This window comes from Humulus lupulus, chromosome 6 (assembly GCF_963169125.1).
Source record: "Humulus lupulus chromosome 6, drHumLupu1.1, whole genome shotgun sequence".
Lineage (NCBI taxonomy): Eukaryota > Viridiplantae > Streptophyta > Magnoliopsida > Rosales > Cannabaceae > Humulus > Humulus lupulus.
The window spans coordinates 214227398-214233458 of record NC_084798.1 but is presented as its reverse complement, the minus strand read 5'-3'; positions in this window follow the sequence as shown (position 1 = coordinate 214233458).

Genomic DNA, 6061 nt, shown 5'->3' with positions numbered 1-6061 from the left:
ACTGCGGAGACGAGGCGACGTGGAAAGAATTCATCCCGAAATAACCGCGCAATGAGTTATAGTATGTTTAGTGTTATCATTGTTAGTCAAATAGGGCATAAGTCCAAGAACTTTACTTAGCTAATTGTTTAGTAGTATTATAGTATGTTTAGTGTTATCATTGTTACTTTGGATTTTTGGTTCAGACCGGGAGTTATTTGGACACTCATAGTAGTACTTATATATTTTCTAAGTTTAACCTATAGTTTAAGAATATTAAGTATAACCTAAGGTTTGATTAATGTGATTGATATTAAGGATTATATTATTATATTATAAGGTTTAGACATCAACCAATAGGATTTTAAGCACATGTTATGAATGGTAATTAAGGATTAAGTATTTTTGAGGATTAAATTAAATAAGGGTAAAATTTGAATGTTATAGGGTCAGTCAGCAGCCTTGAGTACGTTGAGGGCTTAGTCAAGGCTGTTTAATCCATTCAAACTTAGCTAAATATGTGTAAATTCGTGTTTAAATATTCAGCGTATGCCGATATATCGCAACTATAAGGGGCGATATGTCGCAGCACTTAGATACGGAAAACACGAATCGATGCACGGTCGCCTCGGGAACAAAGGTCCAGGCGATATATCGCCTATAGGGGGCGATATATCGCCTCCACCAGCATGAATTCAAATACTTTTGAATTCTTTTCCTTTCAGCCATTCAAACTCCTTCAACAGTCCAGCATCTTTTGAACGAGTCTTCAGCCTCTGCTGAACGATTATTCAAATGATTTTCACTTAAAAAGCCATTATTTTTATTCAAGTAAAATCAAGATATTTTCATTCCCAAACTCTATAAATAGGACCTAGTACCCAGCCATTATTCACCATTTGCTCTAAGTTCAGAGGCTGCTAGTGTTAAGTGAGTGTGAGAGTGTAAACACTTGGTCTGGGGAAAAAATATAAGCTTAAACATCATAAGCTTATCAAACACTTTGGGAAGTGAGTGCTATAGTATTTCGGTGGATGTTAGATTGATCTTGCAATCTTTGAGGTAAACCCAAAACTCTAGTTCTTTTCTGTATTTTTATGTTATTTCCTTTCTCAAAACCTTCTACTCAGTCCCCTAACCTTATTCTTATTTTGGTTAGGGAATCCAAGCTTTTAAGCATATAAGTCGGTAAGTATGTTTTCTATGGTTTAGTCTTTCCATCTCTTTCATTTCATCTCCTTTCTTTAGACTTACTCTTTCTTATGGTTTTAGGAGTGTTCCAACAATCCCAACTCAGTCCATAATCTCGGTAACTTTGGTAAGGAAAATAGGCTAGAATTAATATGTTATGTGCTTGTGTTATCTATATGTTTTATGTTATTAATGTGTTATGTTTTGTTATGAATATGTTATTGATGTGTATGTTGTAGGCTTGGGCTTATGCCCTATTTGACTAACAAGACCCCAAAAAGATTGTGGGCATAAGCCTATTTAGCTGGTAGGACCCCACTAATCTCATGGGCATAAGCTTGTTTAGTCTATGGGACCCCAAGTAATAATGGCCATTATAATAAGTGTATGTTATATGTGTTATGTTAAGTCTTTATGTTTTCTTATGAATTTATGTATATGATTTTGTGTTAGATTTTCCTTGCTCGGCATTAGGCTCATTCCTTTCTATTTATGTGCAGGAAAATAAGTTTAGAGGCGGAAAGATTCGTGACGCTTGGAGAATGTGTATCGATGATGAATGGAGTCAAGGGGTCGAGCGTTATTCGATTCGAGGATATAGTCTCTTTTTTTGTTTTTATGGTTTTTATGTGTATTTTCCGCATTATTATGTAATGTCTTTTATTTTAAATCATGTTTTGTTTTAAAAACAATGGGATCCCATAATCCTTCTTAGTATTTTGTTTCTTTGTAAATAACTCTTATTTTTCAAGTTACTCAATAAATTATGGTATTTTTGTAAAAATGTAAGTTTTATGTATAGTTTCGATAATGGTCCAATTAGTCTAGATTAGTGGGTCATTACAAACATTGAAGAGTTACTTGACAGGATTTAATCTGGAAGTAGCCCGAGCTCGGGATGTGGATGACAGCGGACACCTCATGGCTATCCGAGCTGGCGTATTACCGGGAAGTGCCCTTTGGGAAGATATGTAAGGGAAACCGGTAAGGTCGATAACCGAGTTTAACAGACGAGCGCAGAGGTTTGTCAATGTAAAGGAAGCGAGGTCAACGCTCAAAGCGACCTCCCAGTCCGAAACTACAACGATAAACATCAACTCTGCCTCAACATCGGCGGACCCAGCGGCATCAAAGCCTGCCTCGGAGAACCCATCCAAGAGAAAAAAGAACGAAGGAAGTAATCCTGAAGTTGAGGGAGGAAAGAAAAAGAAAGGAGAGAGGTATTTCTCCGTGTATAAAGTGCACACCGAGCTCAACGAGTCTCGGGAAAACATATACCTGGCTAATGAAAACCAGGTCCCTTTCAGGCGTCCGGACCCAATGAGAAATCAAAAATCCAAGAGGGATTCCAGTAAGTATTGCCGGTTCCACAGAGACACCGGGCACACAACTGACGAATGTCGACAACTAAAGGATGAGATTGAAGGGTTGATCTCGAGAGGTTACTTCCGGCAGTATGTCAAAAACCATAATACTGGTCAGACGGCCGCAAGCCAGAGAGTAGCCGCGCCTCCAACGACACAAAATAATAACTCTCAATCTCGGGAAGAGGACAGCCCCCCCCCCCCCGATAGATGGAGAGGACGTAATAACCATCTCGGGAGGGCCTCATCTCATAGGAGGAGACAGGAATGCCCAAAAGAGATATGTTAACGAGCTTAAGACAAGGGACGGGTCTCCTTATGAACCCGAACCTAGGGCACCTAAAAGCCAGAGGACTGAATCACAACCCATAACCTTCACTGAGGAGGACGCCTCCCATGTTCTGTTCCCACATCATGATCTGCTGGTTATTACTCTTCAGCTCGCCAACAAAAGAGTCCACCGAGTTCTCATAGATAATGGGAGCTCAGTCAACATCCTTTACAAAGCGACCCTCGAAAAAATGGGACTCTCCCTTCACGACCTGAAGGCATGTGCAACTACTTTGTACGGCTTTTCAGGAGAAGGAACTGCCTGCATGGGATCCATTGAGCTACCCGTGACCCTGGGAGACTATCCAGTCTCGGTGACCAAGATAATGGAGTTCGTGGTGGTAGACCTGCCATCTGCCTACAATGTGCTGCTCGGGAGACCCGCCCTGGTTGGGCTGGGGGCAGTTTCATCAGTAAGGCATCTGGCCCTTAAGTTCCCGACTCCTGGCGGAGTCGGGACATTAAAAGGAGACCAGTTGGCAGGGAGAGAGTGCTATAGCATCTCTTTGAGAGGAAAGAAGCAAACTAGCACTCAGGCACTCGTTATCATACAAAATAAAGATGGAACGGTCTTAGAAATCGACGAAGAGATTGATCCGAGGATTGAGGAGAAAATTGACCTCGAACCTCTAGAGGAGCTCGAAGAAGTTCAGCTCGATGAAGCTGAACCCTCAAAGAAGGTGAAGATTGGAAAACACCTCCAAGACGAGGCCAAATAGTAATTAATCTATTTTCTGAAGAAGAACCAGGATGTCTTTGCATGGTCACACTCAGACATGGTGGGGATAAGCCCGAATGTAGCAAGCCATGCTCTAAACATAGATAAAAGCTTCCCCCCGAAGCAACAAAAGTAAAGGCAGCTGGACGAAAACAGGAAGAAAGCACTAAAGGAGGAGGTTGACAGGTTAAAGGCAAACCATTTCATTAGGGACGCCTTTTACCCTGACTGGGTAGCCAATCCGGTGTTGGTCCCAAAGCCCAATGGGACGTGGAGAACCTGTGTTGACTACTCAGATCTCAACAAAGCTTGCCCAAAAGATTGTTTTCCGTTACCAAGGATTGACCAGCTCGTGGATGCCACAGCGGGGCATGGCCAGATGTCGTTCATGGATGCCTATTCTGGATATAACCAGATTCCCATGCATGCCCCAGACCAAGAACATACGAGCTTCATCATGGATAAAGGGCTATATTGTTATAATGTCATGCCATTCGGGCTCAAGAATGCTGGAGCCACATACCAGCAGCTCGTAAACATGATGTTTTCGGAACAAATTGGGAACAACTTGGAGGTTTATGTTGATGACATGCTTGTCAAGTCTCAACTTAACAAGAACCATGTTGATGACCTCGAAGAGTGCTTCGGCGTGCTCAAGAAGTATAACATGAAGCTAAATCATCAGAAGTGCACTTTTGGGGTATCTTCGGGAAAGTTTCTGGGCTTTATTGTAAACTCTCGTGGAATCGAGGCTAACCCCGACAAGATCAAGGCCCTAATTGATATTCCCTCACCTCGAAGGCATAAGGATGTCCAAAGTCTGACTGGCAGGATGGCGGCCCTAAGCAAATTCATCTCGAAATCTACAGATCGTGGTCTTCCATTTTTCAACTTATTGAGAGGAGGTAAAAAGTTTGAATGGATGGAGGAATGTGAGCTGGCCTTTCAGGAGCTCAAAAAGTACCTTGCGGACCCACCCATCCTGTCAAAACCTGAAACGGGAGAAATATTGTACCTATACCTTTCAACTATCGAACACGCAATAAGCGCAGTGCTCATCCGAGAAGAAGAGGGGGTGCAGAGACTCGTTTACTACATCAGTAAAAGATTACTGGGGGCAGAGTCAAGATATCCATTGATGTAAAAACTCGCACTTAGTTTAATTCATTCATCTCGGAAGCTCCACCCCTACTTTCAGGCACATCCCATCCATGTTCTGACTAATCAACCACTTAGACAAGTCCTATCTAAACCAGAAGCTTCAGGTCGACTTCTTAAATGGGCTGTTGAGCTCGGACTGTTCGAGATCACCTACCACCCGAGAACGACCATTAAAGCACAGACATTGGCGGACTTTATAGTGGAATGCACGGGTATAGCCGACGACGAGGTAATAACCACGGCCCACGAGCTGTGGAAACTTTACGTCGACGGTTCGTCAAATGAAAATGGAGCAGGGGCAGGGGTCATTTTGGTTACCCCCGCAGGAAGCAGATTTCATTCCGCCCTAAGATTTGATTTTAAAGCATCGAATAACGAGGCCGAATACGAGGCTTTACTCGCGGGACTTCGTATAGCTAACGAGCTCAAAGCTAAAGCTATACATTGCTACAGTGACTCCCAGCTCGTGGTTAATCAAATCTTGGGAGAATATCAGGCTCGCGGCACGAGAATGGCAGCTTATTTGGAAAAGGCAAAATCCGCGTTAAAGTGCTTCGAATTCTATAGAATCGAACAGGTTCCCCGCGAGCAGAACTCGAATGCAGATGTCTTAGCTCGACTCGCCACGTCCCTCGAAAACGAAGAACTAAATGTTGTGCCCGTAGAACATCTATCAGCACCTAGCATTAACGAGCCAGAAGAGAAAGATGTGTGTATGATCGAAACGGAGCCGACCTGGATGACCCCCATAGTTGATTATCTCGAAAACGGAGTTCTTCCAAAAGATCGGAGCCAAGCTTGAAAGTTGATGTATCAACTACCCCGTTACACAATTATGGATGGTAGGCTATAACGAAGGGGATATTCCATGCCGTTACTCAGGTGCGTAACCCCTCCCGAAGCTAAGAAAATCATTAAAGAGATCCATGAAGGATTCTGCAGAAATCACACCGGGGGGGCATAGCCTATCCAAGAAGATAATACGCCAGGGATATTTCTGGCCAACCATTAAAACAAATTCTTTCGATTATGTGAAGAAATGCGACAAATGCCAGAGATTCGCCACGATACCCCGAGCCCCACCATCCGAGCTGACCATGTTGACATCCCCATGGCCTTTTGCAGTATGGGGCATCGACCTCATAGGCTCTCTCCCGAATGGCAAAGGCGGAGTAAAATATGCTGTAGTCGCCGTGGATTACTTCACAAAATGTACGGAGGCTGAACCATTGGCGACCATAACTTCGAAAAAGATCCTTGATTTCGTGGTAAAGAACATCATATGCCGGTACGGAGTACCGAGGAAGATCGTATCCGA